At 38.9% G+C, this 17,390-nt stretch overlaps 1 long non-coding RNA gene across 2 annotated transcripts; it reads right to left on the bottom strand.

The window, feature by feature from the left end:
* Positions 1 to 12,005: 12,005 nt before the first annotated feature.
* Positions 12,006 to 15,910, bottom strand: LOC148846833 (uncharacterized). 2 transcript variants are annotated; one of them, XR_016100169.1, is made up of 4 exons: positions 15,702 to 15,910; positions 13,148 to 15,591; positions 12,426 to 12,623; positions 12,006 to 12,079 (listed from the first exon to the last, which is right to left on the bottom strand). It is a non-coding gene; the product is annotated as an uncharacterized LOC148846833 (long non-coding RNA). The 2 variants fall into 2 exon arrangements; XR_016100168.1 differs by having other exon boundaries at positions 13,148 to 15,574; positions 15,702 to 15,904.
* Between the last annotated feature and the right edge of the window lie 1,480 nt (positions 15,911 to 17,390).

The following is a 17,390-nucleotide window of genomic DNA, read 5'->3' as shown; positions in this document are numbered from 1 at the left end:
CTTAGGCTCTAGCAGGGCCTAGGGACGGACGAGATCGGAGATTGTTTGTGTCAGAATTCAGATGGGTGGGGGTGTTGGGGGGAATTTCACATCTAATCGGTTCGGGTGCACGAACCGATTCCCGATGCTCAAATCAGTTGGGGTTTGTGATGTCTCTTTCCATCTTCCCAGTTACACTTAACACTTGTGTTGGGATCTAAGGCACAAAACAGAAAGCAGTGCCAATGGCGCAGGAGGCCGACCTAACCACCCACAGCCCTGACCCGCAAGTGAAAAAAAAAAAAAATATATATATATATATATATATAGAAGGAGATGGGTTGAGTGGGTGTGTGGGACCCAACCCCAACAGAGATGATATTTGATACCAGGACTTTTTCAATTTTTTTAGTTTGACTCAGTCACAGAACTAGCTGAAGTGAAGTGAGAAGAGCATGTTGTCCTTAGAATAGGCTAAGATCACTATAATTCCAGATCCCACCCCCCCAGATCACCTGATGAGTACTGCTTCTGATCCCATGGCATGGCATGGGATGGCATGGCGCTATCTATTACTCTATAGGACCCTGTACCAAGCAATAAACATAGTCATTGTTTTGAACCCATGGAGATATCTAATTTATAGCTGTACGATTTATGAACTTTGGGCCAGACGATGATCAAAGTTTGCAATGCTTTATGCCTTCATGGTGGTGGCTGGTGGGTGCGGGGTGCCCGTGCTCCAATCAAATCATAAGCATATCCAAATCCATGAGCAGCAGTTCAGCCAATGTTCGAGCTTTTGCGTGAACCAGTCAGTCCAGTTTATGAGATCTACTCTACAGACGCCAGACGAGCGGCCAAATACAGCGTCTTACCTTCATTAAAAGTATGTTGAACTTTCTGCCTCTGCGATTTTGAGAATTACATTGATATTGGCTTTCTCTGAGACAGTCCTCACAGTGACAGATTTTTTTATTTTTCTATTCTAACATATATATACAATAGTCAAACCAAGAATTAGCCAGGTCCAGCTTTATTTGGGTTTGAATCTGCCATCCACCGACTTGCGCCCCTAAAACGTCCCATACCATTAAAAAACGCCGCGTGTCTTCCCACACGCAAGCGCCTCAACCTCGTGCGGAGCTAATGGGACGGCTGTTAGCTCGTCCCGTTAGCTCCCATTTTCAGTGATTTCGCCCAAAAAAGTGAATTTCACTCCTATCGACCTGCCCTCTGAAACTCAGACCGCCCCAACCGCCCCATCTCCTCCTTCGCCGGATCTTGCCAAAAAAATCCGACGCCACGATCATTCCTGCAGATACACCAGAACTCTCCATCCCTCTCATCTCAGATATTCTTAGATATGTTTTTCTTTAGGTTTTTAGCTGTTTTGCAATAGAAAAAACGCAAAAGGGAAGAATCGCCGATAGGTATTTTCGAATCTGTTCTCTCTTCCTCCTGCAGTACTCCTCTCTAAATTCACTGATTTGAGTTTAACCATGGAGTGTCTCCAGCTGGGCTGATACGCAGTGCAAAGATAAGAGCAAAATCCATGGTTATTTGAAGAATGAATATGGCGTTAATTAAAACCATAAAAATTGTGTGGGCCAGACAATGCACAATCGTTTCCGTGATCAGAGGGTTGGCGCTGAAGACCTCATAAACAAGTGATGTGTTTCTGTGCTTTAAAGGGAAATCAAGCAGTTGATTTGTCGAACTAAAAGTTTCATAATCAAGACAGAGCTTTCTGGGGATGACATAAAAAGACATTGCTGTCGTCGTCTCAAGCCAGCACCTATATCTTCTTCCCTTCTGCGTTTTTTTTTTGAAGGTTAAAAAACTGAGAAAAACATATTCAAGAATATCTGAGATGAGAGGGACGGGGAGTATATACCCCCGGTGTATCTACCGGAATGATCGTCGGCGTTGGATTTCTTTACAAGATCCGGCGGAGGAGGAGATGCCGTGGTCTGGGTTTCAGAGGGCAGGTCGATAGGAGTGAGAGACTGAGATAAAGATAGAGACCGACTTTTTTTTGGGTGAAATGGGAATTAACCGCCGTTTCATTAGATTCGCACGAGACTGAGATGCATGCGTGTGGGAGGACACGCGGCAACTTCTAATGGTGTGAGACGATTTTGAGTCGCAAGTCGGTGGGGGGGCAGATTCGAACCCGCTTTAACAATGGCCTTTTGACCTTAGAAGACTTCACTCTTCAGTCATCCCCACTCTTAAACCTGACACAAACATTTAAAAAATATATAATAAAAAAAGAAAAAAAAAACAAAGTGAAAAAAAAAAAGAATTTCCAATTAGCCTAGATCAGAATTTTATAGTCTCACAGTACAGGGAAATGCATCCTGACCGTGAATTGATATTAAATTCACGTACAGGATGTAGTTTATAGGGGGAGAGAGCTAATAATAGGGGGACTGGAATTAAAATTCTGCATCGGATGTTTCCGTACTTCTCCGTAAAAAAGCCCCCATTATCGATAAAAGAAGGCCATTCAGGAAGAGATAGATGCCTATAGACGAAATCCATGATTCTACTGAGAATGGTAGCAGCTGCATATACGAGTAACGTCGAGCTGAGTGAGATGGAAATGATCTTAAAACAGTAAAACACATCTAACAGGGGAAAAGTGTTTGGAGAAGACAGGCTTCAACCTAATGTAAACCAGCTTAGAACAAATAGAGACAGCACTTTTTGAATTGGGAGTAGCCAAAGCCAAGTAGGTTTGCAAATTTTAGTAGGCACTCGGCTAAGCAGCTGACCTATTGAAATCATGGTTTCATTACTTTATCCTGAACTGAACCAATTGCGGCTGAACCTAAAAGGACAAAAGGCAACTTGTGTCAAGGGCCGCCATCCCAACCCCAAACAGGGCCTAACAAATGCCCCTAGGTTTTATGCTTTATGCTGTAAAGTGTCAAGTGCGAACAACTTGGATTAAGATAATGGGCACGAAGTTTGTTTGTGCTAAGAGCCTAAGACAAAGTATTTGGAGAATCCAGGAAAGAAATCACCTGGCCTGTGCTGTATATCATAAAGATGGAAGGGAAGCAAAGCTGATAGAGCAAACTTTCCAGGAATACGGCACTTTTGATGAAAGGATATGACATTGACGCGTTGGGTCAGTCAGATTTCTGGGGTGGACTGAACTATTAAAACCCCCAAGGTATTTGGCATGTTGGTCACTGGTCAAGCTCTTTATCAATTGATGTTTGAGACTATTTATGTGGAGGAAGTATGTAGAACAGACGACAGAGTGAGAGCTTTTTCTTTTTTTTTGGTTTTCTGGGGTACTTGCCTCAGAGTAAAGAGGAAAGAGCTGCGCATAATGATATCAGCTCCGGAGGTTGGCATCTTCTTCTTCGAGGTGGACGCAGGGAAATAAACTACCGAAGGTCATGTTTGGTACCGTGACAGTTTCTGTTTAAAACGCTGCCACATGCCTATATCAGTTCCATCTTGGCATTTTGAGTTTAAATATAAATTTTTGTTTTGCGTTAAAGCAGTCATAAAACATTTCTTCAAGGAACACCAACCGACTGTTTTTGGAGAATCAGTCTCTTCCTAATGCACATACTCTCTGAATCGGGATTTTCAGTTAGAGATGCTTTCATGGTTCATCTAACAGGGGAAGTAACCATTCTAAGGTGGTGGGCGTCGTTAACTCTTCTTCAATCACTATAATTGAACACTAAGGAGGTGTTTGACGTAGTGGTGTTTCATTGTTATTGTGTTTTGAGTTGATTTTCTTACTTAGAAAACGTTTTGAGTTTATCAATACAAATTGTTATTTCTGATTAAAACAAATGTAATGTTTTTCCAACGTGGTTTTCTAATTGAAATGACACTGTAACAATACATCTCTCACAAATTTGTATTAATCGATCCAAAATACAATGACAAAGCTACGCCCTAGAAGTATGTACATGGATGATTCAGCTACGCCTCTAGTATTGTTGAAAATTTTTGAATGTTAAATGAGGTGGCTTGAACATCCACCATAAAAAAACAGTATCTTCCAGGATGGCGACAAATAAAACTCATTGTACTAGACATAGACACCCTCTTAATAATCTTTTCCATAAAAAGGATTAAATAAGATAAGTCAATCCAAAACCAAACAAATAGTGAGATCACATCAGCACCCCACAAGCATATCTAAGTGTGCATTGAGAACATCTCCCGTACTTGTTATTGGGAGATATTTCTAATACATGGTTGGAATGTGTTGTGGGGTTCATCCCGTAGGGTATCAATGTGAACTCACAAGTAGTTGTCATGACATTTTTTCTAAGCCTATATGTGATCTGTTCCTCACAAAGCGCCCCTGGCACCGGCATTACAGCATGTCCTGGCCGCATATCTGAAATATCTGCCATACTTGTATTTATTATTAATGGGAAATGTTCCCAATGCAGGGCGGGATGTGGCCTTGAAGTTGGTGTGAGGCACGCTATGTGAGGAATAGATCTCAATTCTAGATGTCCATATCAATTGTTCATTCAAATTAATGTTGTTAGGTTTGCACCGCTAGATCATACTGATGCCCCCACATACACATCTAGTATGCATTGAGAACATTTCTCATACTTATCATTAATACATGGGTTAGAGGTACCGTGGGGCACCAATCTGATCTCTCACACTACCATTGGATTTGGTCCTTACAGTGCCTTGCAGCTGTGCGCTGGGAATATCTCCCCATGAAAAAATATATACAAATAGGGAGATGTTCCCGATGCACAGGACAATGTAAAAACAGTTCAGTGAAGACCAAATCAGATCTCTCATAAAACCATTTTGGTCACTTGGCCATAGGTTGAATCGTCAACCATCTGATTTGATTGTTCAACAAGTTCAAATAAAAAATGTAAAAAAAATATATAAAAGAAAAGTTATAAACTATCATCTTGGACTATTTATCTAAAAACATGTTTAAAATAACAAACAAGGCAAATTTTTTAAAATAACCCTAAGGTTTAGCTAATTGACTAATTCTACCCCTACTATTTAATTATTATCTTAAAAGTATTCCTACTGTTTTTGACGATCGACCAACTCTACCCTGTTAATATTCCACCAAAATTGGTACACACATAACACCACTTGACATATAATTACTTTTAAAATCCAATACTACCCTTCATCCCTCTTCTCTTCACTTCCTCTCTTCCCTCTTCAACCTTCTCTTCTTTGACAGCAACACCACCGGCAGGAAAATGTGCCTAAAGAATCATTCCACACGCCCAACGACAATGAGGAACCCTCGCTTTGCAACCTCAACAAGCCGAGGGAATCCATCTTCTGGGAATAAGACCTGAGAGCTTCCACCAGACCCAGATTCATAGTTCCTATTCGTTCTGCTCCTAAACACAGGCAATGGTAACCGATTCACTCTCAGAATCGACTTCTTCTATTGTTCCAAGGCTTCTAGCGATAGAATCGATTTCCACAAACGTTAACTGGCTCGAGAGAACGTCCAGCAATAGAATCCCCATCTCTGGCCGACTTCATTCATCTTCAAGAGAACGATGAGTATTCGGTTGAGGTCGGAAAGAAAAAGAAACCCCTCCCCAAGCCCAAATGGATGAAAGAATCGATATCGGGGCAAGTCAAAGTACGCCAAGATCAAGAAAAAGTGGTTCATGGATGCAGGTAATTCATAGGTAGGTCAGAGAATTCCATAGCATGTCAAAATTCAGCAAATAAAAAATCAAAGCAGGACTTTCAAAACAAAATTTTAAGTTTCTGAGCCACAAAAAAGCCACGCCACTTTTGCTTTTCTGCTTTAATGTTCGTCATCATCATCTGGATCAAAATCCTTTACTTTGACATCTGTATCTTCTCCAATACTGAATGCGGTTGTAAATCTGGGACAATTCATACTCTATACCCTGTAGTGGTAACAAAGGTGATTGTATTGATACAACCATACAAAGTGTTCTTCAAGAAACGGTTATAGAAAAGAAAAGTACTGCAAAGAAACAACAATAAGCAATCCAACAGATTTGTGTTCTTAAGTCCTGTAGGTTTTGCTAAGATCACGGTATGCAGCATAATTAAATAAGAAAACCAGCAAGTTAAAAGGATGTTGCATGTTATTCAAACCTACACCAACCAAGTTACAGAGGATTATATAATCTCTTATGGAAATTTGCATTTTGGCAATACAACTGACAATCAGTCTTGTGCTAGGCAATTCACTATGCTTGGTAAAGCCAATACAATATGGCCTAGTAGTATTGCTGAAATTTAAGTATCCAGAAAGATATTGGTATTGGTGGTTGAGTATCTCACGCATGGGTATTTTCCTGTTTCTTTCATTCTATGAATGTGCCGGGCTGGTGAGATGGACAAGAAACATGCAAATTAGGATAGCACAAAATGGATTTGTCCCATGAATTCCAGGTTCTTTGATACAAGTTTAGCATATTAATAACTCCATTCATTGGCTCTCTCACAATCAGATATGCACTTGCACATTGCCCAAATTCACGTTAGATGGTAGCAGAAAAAAAAATAAAACAAAAAAAAAGTAAAATGAGTACGATATATACATACACATTAACACGTACTTGTTCTCGACTTTAATGTTTTGTTCTTCCTTCTATTTTATTTTCCGTATTTTTGTTCTAGTTTATATTTATAAGATTTTTCTTTTGTTCAAGTCATCGGTAACCTCTTTATTTCACATTTGCAGTGGTTGTTGACAGAGCATTTTGGTTGATACATGCAACAAGTAGTTGCTCATTAAAAAAGTTATTTTCTGATTGCTTGGTGCAATGGTAAAATCGTTTAATCTGAGAATGGCCACTTCATGCAAAAATAATAATAAAATAAAAACTGAGGTTGAGTATAACCAGTCCAAGATCCCAGATCTGTTAGAAATAGCTGTTAATAAGGATGCTTCAGTGGCTGACTATATGTAGAGGCACAATGGTTATGTTACCTGGAACCCTCTGTTCAGGAGGAATTTGAATGACCGGGAGGTGGAGTCTTTGGTCAACTTGCTATAGATTTTGTATGATGCCAAGATCCCGGGAACAGGGGAGGACAAAAGGAAATGGTTGTTTGAGAAGTCGGCTCCTTCTCAGTGAAGTCCTTTTTTAACCACATTTCAAGGGAGGAGACCTCTCATTTCCCGAGCAACAGGATCTGGATCAGGTCTGTTCCTTCAAAGTTAGCTTTCTTTGTTTGGTCTGCAGTGTTGGATAAGATTCTAACCAAGGAGAATTAAGCTAGAAGAGGTGTAGAAGTGACAGATCTATAAGGCACATTTTGTAATGGAAATGTGGAGGATACTAATCATTTGTTACTGCATTGTGACTTCACTTACTGGGATGGACAAAACTTTTGGAGTTATTTTATGCTTCCCGAAGGATGTGAAGGGTTTCTTAGAGGCTTTATTCTCAGGAGGCCTCAGCAAGGCTGGAAAAGTAGCTTGGAGTATCCTCCCCGCTGCTGTTTTCTGAAAAGTGTGGGGTGAAAGAAATATTAGAATTTTTGAAGGGAGGCAGAGACCAAAAGAAGAGGTGCTCAACAGGATTATGGGGATGGTGTTTTCGTGGCTGACAAATCGTCCACTTTTTAAAAATAGACAAACGTGTTCTTTTTTTTATTCTGATTTCCTTTTTATAAAAAGATCATAGTGTTTTTTTGGTTTGTTTTAAGAGGGTTGCTTTTTCTGGGTTTTACTGTCTATTCCGCTGTACAGTCTCTCATTATACAGGGGCTATATTGTATTCTGCCCTTTTGTTTTTATTGAATTACTTTGCCTTACAGATTCAATATTATATATATATATATATATATAACCAGTCCAAGCCCTCCTAAAACCCTGGCTAGCTGGGACCAGCATTGGGCGATGGCCCTTTTTAATTACCAAATACCTCCAATGGTGTTGATTGGCACATGAGAGAGTTCTTTCTTGGTGTGAAACTTCCACCTGGTTTATATTTATAATTAGGAAAAGCTAGCATACCACATCACCAAATGTCTAAGAACTCAGCCCCTTAGGCGTTAGCCACCTATGCATATCAGTTCATGTGAGCCCCTAGTTTTTAAACAAGTAAACATGTATACTTTTTTATCAGTTAAATTCATTCTCATAGGATATGAAGACAGTTTAAACAATGAAGCCAAAGACAAATTTTAGGTCAAACAAATAGTCCCGCGGATGGAACTATAATTGGATAAGCAAAAAAAAAGAAAAACTCTCAACCACACTGAGAAGCTTTTTGCTTGGACTTGGAGCATCCATCTAATTTGCTATCCCTATTTTCGTGCAAATATGAAATTAATATATAATAGTTACGGTTTATCCAGTCCTGTCAACTTAAAAGAGAGATTTTCTCTATAATAAAGTGGCCAAGTTTTGCCCTGGGCTCCATTCGTTTCAATGCAAAACAAACAGCAAATTTTACAGGCTGAATTTTTTTTTAGGTAAAGGTGATTAAGATTCATTGATCTGAGAAGATAAAGAAGTACATATAGAAGACTGAGAATCTACCCAACTAGCCATCCAACGGGGCATGGCTTCTGTGAACAGACCTGACTCGGACAAACCTTTCCTAGCTAATCTATGAACAAGCATATTCCCTTCCCTTTTATCAAAAGAGAAATTACATCTTAAATTTTCACACAGGCCGATGATTTCTTTACAAAAAAAAGAAAGCTTTCTGCTGTTATATGTTTGCCCTTTTATGATGAAAACTATGTTTCTTTGTCATATACATTAAAACAAATTTAAAATGGTGGGAGGAAAAGCTTTCTGCTGTTAAATTAGTGAAATAATTGCTGGAATGTTTCAGCAATTATTATGGGCCTAGGATTGTCAATGAACTGGGCTAACTCGTATGGTTAATCAGCTCGGCCTTGATACCAAGCTTCAGAATCATTTCAGACACGATTTGGAGCAAATCAAATCCATGCCCCCTCCCCTCCCCTCCCCTCCCACCCTCCATTCATATCTAACTGGTTTATGAAAAATTATTTCAATCTATTGCAAGGTTCAAAGTACCGATACGCCTCTGTGTATCGGCAGAGGCAAGCGGAAATGGCTTTTGTTTAGTTATTTTTCAAAATTTGGTTTTTGGAAGATATTTTAACATATTTTTTATTAAAAAAGAGTGGGTCCCGAAACACCTGTAAACAGGCATTTCGGACCCCAAAAGATTCGATACGGTATGCCCGTACGGGGCGTATCGTATGGATACTTTGAACCTTGACATATTGGCAAGGGACCTATGGTTTTCTCTAGAATTATTGAATTTACCCATCCTACTCTAATTTTATGGGCGGCATCATCCTCAATCTCTCCCTTGCTATAAATTATTGAACCAAATTAACAGAAAATAGTCACATTTCCAATCCTAACTTCCCAAGTGTACCCTGATTTGCATACCAATTATTATTAAATTCACACATCATATATTCTATTTTAATTGCACGTGTTTTAAAACATGTCATTTCTAAGGCATTTGTCCATACGCTTAATATTGCATTTAATCCTTCATTGATTTCATCAATTAAAATAATGTTATCAGCAAATAACATGCACCATAAGACCTCTTCCTGAATATGTTTAGTCAATTCATCTATGGCAAGTGCAAATGAATAAGGGCTAAGTGTTGAACCTTGGTGAAGACCCATTGTAACTATAAAACCTGATATCTCTCCTACAAACGTTCTAATATTGGTTGACTATTGTACATATCCTTAATTAGGTCTATATGCCTATTTGGAACCCCTTTCTTTCCAAGACCCATCATATTATCTCTTTAGGAACTCTACCGTATGCTTTCTCTAGATTAATGAAGACCATATGAAGATCTTTCCTCTCTCTCTCTATCAACTCTTCTATCAATCATAGCAAAGGCAACCCTGGCATAAACCCAAATCAGAATCTTTGCTTAATTGTTCTCTCCCAAAATTTTAAGTTCAGCTCGTGAGTAATTCCCCGCTAGTTATTGCAACTTTGTATTGTCTTTCTTCTTAAATATAGTCACAATATCATTCTTTCTCTATTCATGAAGCATCTTCTTTTCTTTCATTATCTTATTAAATAGCTTAGTTAGTCATAATGCACTTACCTCTCCCACACCTTTCCACGTTTCTATTGAAATCCCATTGGGTCCGAATGTCATCCCCTTCATATTATCACTTCAACAAGTCTAATTTTACTAAGGTACATGTTATTCTTAACATTATTAGTATTAGTAATCTCTCCTCCCTTTGTATCCTCTATATGTTGTTCATTTAATTATTTTTCAAAATAGTTTTTCCATCTTTGCTTGGTTTTCTCATCTTTTACCAAGACTCTTCGATCTTCCTCTTTAATTTACAAGCATATGTACAATATAAAATTCTCACATTTTCAGTTAACACAATAAAAAGTTATTAGCCTTCCTCTGTGCTAATCTACAAGCAGAACTAGAGGAATTAACAACTCTCTGAAAAAATGAACAACATTCACATTCCCATATTTCCAGCAGTACAAGTTTTTTTCCTTTTCTGGATATAAATGCATTATATATCACAACTGAAATGTTGTGCCACTACAAGAGGGTCCTACATCTGGCAATCAGGGCGGAACCCTAAGAAGATGTTATAAATTTATGGTACATGATGCAATTACCGGACACTAGAAAGACAAAAATAAAATAAAATAAAATCGCTAGCATTTCTCTTAATAAGACACCAAAGAGACATTGCTGACTTTTGTCTTTCGAACCAACTTGTCTTTATCGGCCAACATTCACCATATAGTCTGGTCAACAAATGATAAAGTTAAAGTAAACTGATCCTGACAATTTTCAATTCTAATATAGCCATTCCTAACTACCTCTCCCTCACAAGGCCCCCATAGAGCACCAGCAACCAAGAAATGGTGTGTGTTGAGGTATCTCAACTACCTTTAGCTAGAAGAATGTCACTCAGTCCGAAGTTTAATTGTTCAAAATAGTCCATATATATGGAAAAATGACAGAATGGTGATTATAATTATCTGTCAATGTCCTTATAAGAAAACAAAAGTATGGAATACCTTGAGAAATGGGATAATGTAATAAGAAGACAATCGATAAAAAAGATTTCATTTGAAATAAATCATATGTAAGGAGAGAGAGAAAACCTGCTCTCCTTTCTTAAGTGAAAAGGCAAGAAGCTCATCATGCCATACTCATCCACCTAGTATATGTCAAGATGTAAGAAGCTCACACTTGCAAGAAAACCAGCATATTGCAAGGAAAAGATTTCACTACCTACATCTTTAATATCTGACTTGAAGCATATTGTCACTGCAAAGGAACTGACAGAATTTTATTGATAACCAACCAGAATTTTATTCATAATGGGAAAATAGAATAATATATAATTACAAGCCGTTCCAGGCAGCACTTAACTGATAATTAGGTTGGCCCCTGCCACCTAACCCAAGCTTTTCCTACATATTTGTATACTGCTAAAATACAATTTCCCCTATATAAATACAATTGATGTCTTTCATTTTTTAGCGCAAGTGTCAGCTAGATTATTAGCATACACTTGAGTCCAATAGGCTTGTAATTATATTCTATTCTTGTGATGATTAACAAAAAAAAAGCTTGCTCTATCATAACAATAGAAGAGAAAATGGATAGGATGTTAAATTTATTCATAACTCAGCAGATCAAAAGTTTATCGACATCAATACACATTCCAGTAACTTGCAAAAGGGAAGAAAAGTGATTAAGAGGGGGTAAGGGAAGAGCTTTTGCCTTCGATTTCTTTCTTACCTACCAATAACCATATATTGATTCAACTCTGATAGCAAAACCCGTGGCTCAGAATTAAACAAAAAAAAAAAAAACGTGCAAATGGTATAATTAATAAAAATAGTGTTCGGATAGAGAGAAATAATGTATGCGAGTGGAAAATTCAAATTTGCAATGGAGAGTTCAAGAGGGGCTCACTCTTCAATATCCCTTTTGTTTGTTACTATCTCCATTTAAGAGAGAATATTGACATGGGGTAATTCAAGCTGAATCATTGCAGAAAGAGATGCCATGCAACCACTTGTAAACTTGGTTACATCCGTAATAAACTGATGCATAAGAAAAAAAAGAAACAAAATTTCAGATCTAACAATTATGAAATGCTGCCAATCAAAAAAAAAAAAAAAAAACAAAACAAATCGAAAAGCATGTAGTGCAGTGAAGTAGGGATAGCTAAATGGGTGGGTTGATTTGCGCTGGGTTGGATGCGGGTTGAAGAAGAATCCATCCATTAGCCACCTACAGTCGTTTATGGCCCATGTGAATAGCATATAGGTGGGTTGTAACCCTACCTAATCCATCCTTTCTAACCCAGACAATGGAAGCAAGAAAGAGTGGATCAAGAACAAGACAGTCAAACAAGATAGAAAAGATTAAGGGAAGAGAGTAGGTTACATTGAAGCTTGTCATTGTTGGGAATGGCATGAATCAAATTGTATCAGTTCTTTCATTTCTTTCATTCTTGTAAACTAGAGTAGGTGGTAATCTATCCCCATTGACTGCAGTGACCAAAACCATTGACTTGCAGAAATCTTGGAGGCATGATAGATGACGTCAATTACAGTAAAAGCCATTGGATATGATCATGATCATCTGTACAATGTGAATCAATGTAATACATGAATTTGAATTTATACATCACTTACAACTTCACTAAATCAGAAAATATGGCACACACACACAAGATTCCACAGCTTCCCAAGTTTTCACATGTTTTGGACATTATAAGATACAAGACACCTGATCTATCTCTAGGTAAAATATGAAAGTCAAATAACAACTTTCCAAACAGAGGTATTTCTTTCAAGTTAAATAAGAATTATGATCAAGATGTCCTCAAAAGGGTAGGATTGTAAACATGTATGAACAACCAGCAATTCATGGTGATGGCTAACCATCACCCAACCTAACCCATCCATCTAAAATCAGCCCAAATCAGTTTCCAACCCATATACAACCCAGAAAATGAATGGGTGGATTTGGATAGGTTACAAGTGGGTGGGCTGGGTCAAAATTGTCACCCCTACAACAAAGTCAAGATTTACAGATTGAATAAGAATATGATGCCCTTAAAGAGATAAAAATGATGAAACTGCAATAGAGAAACTGATACAAACCTGTGAACCAAGTATACAGCATGGATATTGAAATTCTTGCTCCTCAAATGGTCCACAAAATTCCATAGCACTGGAACATGAGAAAAAAGCTCTATCTGGTCTAATATAGGGTTTAAAGAAAGCCATAACAATAAATAAATATATAATATGTTCCAACCAAAAAAAAAAAATGGCAAGATATATTTACGACTCTTATTTCCTATCTAAAGAGCATATCTTATGAACAGTTTGATGCATCAAGGTGCAACTTGGACTTCCATGTTCCTCAAACTTACAAAACAATATGGAGATGAACTTAATTGTACAAATGGGAAAGAAGGGGAATTGATTTGGCAATGGAACTAGAATTACTGTCCTTTAAAAATCTAAGATTATGGATTTTTTTCGGGTAAAAGCTGATGCTATGGAATGATACAAGACATCCATATGCCAAAAAAATTGTGACGACTTGGAAAATAAAAATATATTTAAGATGGATTATAGAGAAAATATGCCTCAGTATTCAGCAATAATTGACATAGGACTTTGGGAGGTCACGAAGAATACAATTATAGAAAAAGCTTCTTGCAATTAAGGCCTGAATATAAGCCCAAAATTATTTTTCTTCAGAAAGAGGGGGGAAAGGGGGGAAAATCAAACAAGAGTTAGCAGAAAGGAAATGGGTTGTCAATGATTTGAACTTTCCACTGTTTTACAATGGAGAACAATGTACCACTTGCCAACCTAACCTGAACTTTCAAGATTATTAAACTGTTGGGCAGAATTTGAATATGACCACATGTCAGACCTGGTAGGTTCCACATTTTGAAGATCAATTGAACCAATTTGCATCAAACTTTCCATGCCCATGCTGGACCTAGGGCGGTTTCAGGCCTAAGTCTGCCATGTGAGGTAAGGCCCAAACTATGCTACACAGATACACCAAATGGGTGTGATGTCTGTTTCAGACACTTCAACGTTTCCATGTGAACTCCAAGTCTGACACTTTGGTCATGCCCTTGTCCTTGACATATTTTTGTTACATAAGGTCCAAGCCAACCACAGTGGCATGACCTAGCTCAGTGGACAGCCCCTATAAATTGCCAACATATATCTGAACAAGAAAGAACATTTACGATGTTTTCTATCATTGAAGAACATTATGACCAGAAGATGGACTGCTTTTAATCTGAAACCAGTGTAAATGTGATGTTGCTTAAGGTGTTTAACGGAATAAAGAAAGAGTGTTGGTATAGAAATGTTTAGGGACAAAAAATACAAATTGATACGTGTATAAATAATGCCTAAGCATCTAAAGAAATGACTGCATACAAACAAGAAAATGATCAGACAAAAATAAAAATAACAGTTGCAAGAGTGTAAAATAATACATCAGCATATATCACTTCCACTAGGTGATGATTGAACAAATGGACCACAATTCGTCACAATACCTGGACAGTCAAAACTACATAATCATCATCCAAGTAATTATCCAATTCATCCGCCAGCCAATCATCCAAATTTTCCTTCAGATGTCTCAAGACAGTTAACTAAGGAAAATCAAGTTGAACATATTCATTTAGACAATGAATAATACCCATCCAGTTACCATACAAGGGAATATGGTGTTTTGAATGGTATAAAAACACTGACTAAGATGGTTGAAGGAGACTGCCGAGTGATGATGGAATGGTCATCCTCAAGGGTTGGTGAAGAATCCAAAGCATCACTTAAATCCTTAAACAGCTTGTTTGGTGGACTTCAACATCAATAAATAGTATGGTTGATGCTTTCGCAAGGATAGGGGTCAAAAGTATTAGAAGTGATGTTGGAGACACCAGTAGACACCAGTCTGGGGGATACTATTTGAGTTGTATTGGTTGATACTCAGGTGTTTTTGTCAGACATGTGCAATTTCTATTTGACCCTAGAAGTCTATCTTTGATCTGCTTCACTACTTGGGATATTTACCAGCAATAAAATGTTTTGATTTTTTTGGTGATAAAATAAATAAATACAATTAGATTAAGTGATAGTTACTAACAGAATATGTCTTGAGATCAAAATTGCTAAGGGTACCAAATCCCTCCATCAAATAAAAAAAGGAATGAGAATTTCATCGGAAAGAAAAAAAAAAAGAAGAAGAAGAAGAAATATTATGAGGAACAGGATAATAAAACTAAATTAAAAGGATGTTCCATGTAATAAATGAGGCCACCATTTGGACCTAACCCACCCAAGCTCCTCCATAACATCATCCAGAGAAATGGGTTCTCTGACCTCTGGAAGAAAATAAGACTTCAGCTCCTTGCAATGCCATACGGACAAGAAGTGCAGTAAGAAAAAAAAAAAAAACAATTACTTCGGTAACAAACCACTTTGGCTCTTTCTATCGGGTACTTGATACTTTCTGCTGCCGGACCAGTTTCACAGTGTTGATACAAACTGTAACAATAAGTTGACTGGTTGAAAACGAAAACACCAGAAGAAATAAAGTCGTCCAAATAAGGCATGAGCTGATGAGTAAAGATGGGGTAAAACAACGGAATCAAAACGGGAATAAGTTTATCACCTTCCCACCACTTGCAAGGCCGGTAACTAGTCGTGCGTAACCCATGGAAGAAACCCAATGTCCAAATATCTTTACCAATTCACAGTAAAGCCAAAACGAAATTGAAGATCCTGAATGAGCCAAAACCGCTACAATTGCACATGCAGGTGCAGTACACCAAACGCCGGCAATTAACAAATAAGATCAGGAAAGGAGATTAAGGCATGAGCAGTGGTAAGAGGTAAACAATCTAAGTCATTTGAAGCACACAAATTCTAACCACCACCCGATCACTCATTCTTAAACAGATTTTATATAATGTAATTGGCTCTTGGACGGAACAGTAAATAAAAGAATGCACTGAACTAATCAAGACCTAAAAGCAATAATAGTTCGAAAGGTTTGAAATGCATGCGCTATGTGCAAAGGATTTTGATGAAGGAAGATTTGGCCCGACCTCGAAATTAAGCAACACGTGGCAAAGGCAATAGCTCGGCACAACAGCGTGCCCAAGGTGCGAGCGCCAAAAGGAGGAACCAGTAGTCCGAGCTCCCTACTAGCATTTCGAACTCCCTATTAGGAGCCCGAACTCCCTACTAGGAGCCCAAACTCTCCCTTAGGTCCTGAGCCAAACGCAAAGGGCAGTAACCCGAACTGGCCTGCCCCATGGCAGTTCAGGACACACCTCTATCCGAATTCAAAACTTCACCTCGCTCACCACTCTAGCACTTCGCCTCTAGGACGCCGAATTGGACAACCGTACCATGCCTGACACCGAGGAAGTTCGTATCCAGGGGCGGCTCACCTAACTGACTTGGGATCTGACGCTTGATAGCCGCATTTCAAACGGCCACATGCCACCGCCATCTCCAGTTACAGAGACGGCTCCGACAAGGAGCAGTGGCGGTTCTGTCCCAGTAGAAGGGATGACACCCGAACTGGCAGAAGCACAGAAGTAATCATACCCGACCTGACAGAAGCCTCGGAGTGAGTGCGCGAAGTGGTTATAAAAGGCCCCCTACCCCCAACAACAAAGTATGTGAACTTTGCGCCATCTGGTTTTATCTTGCTTTTGAGAGAATACTAACTTGAGCTTCAGAGCAATCTCACTGGGTCCCCCCCGAAGTTCCCTCATCTTCTTCGTTTCAGGCTCCCTATTGCTCCAGTCAGAGGCAAGATCATTGACAGCTAAGACCGGCCGGATTGCGCACCATCAATTGGCGTCGTCTGTGGGAAAGTTTCTAAAAGCCTCCCTCTAAAACTCTCATAACCTCCTCTTCTTCCAAAAAACTCCAACACCCATGGCTTCTTCCAGCAATGCCGAACGTGGCACAGAAACAAATACAACCGGGGAACAACTCCAAGTCCCCATGGTGTGCATCGGATAGTTCACCATCCCCCTTCTAGTGAATGGGATCCCCAACTTGAATGCGCCACAAGCAGTGGCGCCCCTAAACCTTCCTGCCTTGAACATCCCTCTTCCACTCCCTATCGAAATAACTTTTGCTGAACCAACTACTGTCCCACTGGCGACCCGCCAGAACTAGTTGGACGACCTAATGCAATGTATGCGGGCAATGCAAACCCAAATGCAATAATTCCAGCAGCATCAACTCCAACAGCACCAAGTACTACACCACCTCTCTCAACACCATTATCAGCAGCAATTCCCTCAGCTACCCCTGAACCAGTCACTACATCCACCTCGGC

This window comes from Nelumbo lutea, chromosome 6, assembly GCF_056320005.1.
Source record: "Nelumbo lutea isolate HS-2025 chromosome 6, American lotus-T2T, whole genome shotgun sequence".
Lineage (NCBI taxonomy): Eukaryota > Viridiplantae > Streptophyta > Magnoliopsida > Proteales > Nelumbonaceae > Nelumbo > Nelumbo lutea.
The sequence above is the reverse complement of the archived record's forward strand: the minus strand, read 5'-3'. Positions and strand labels throughout refer to the sequence as shown.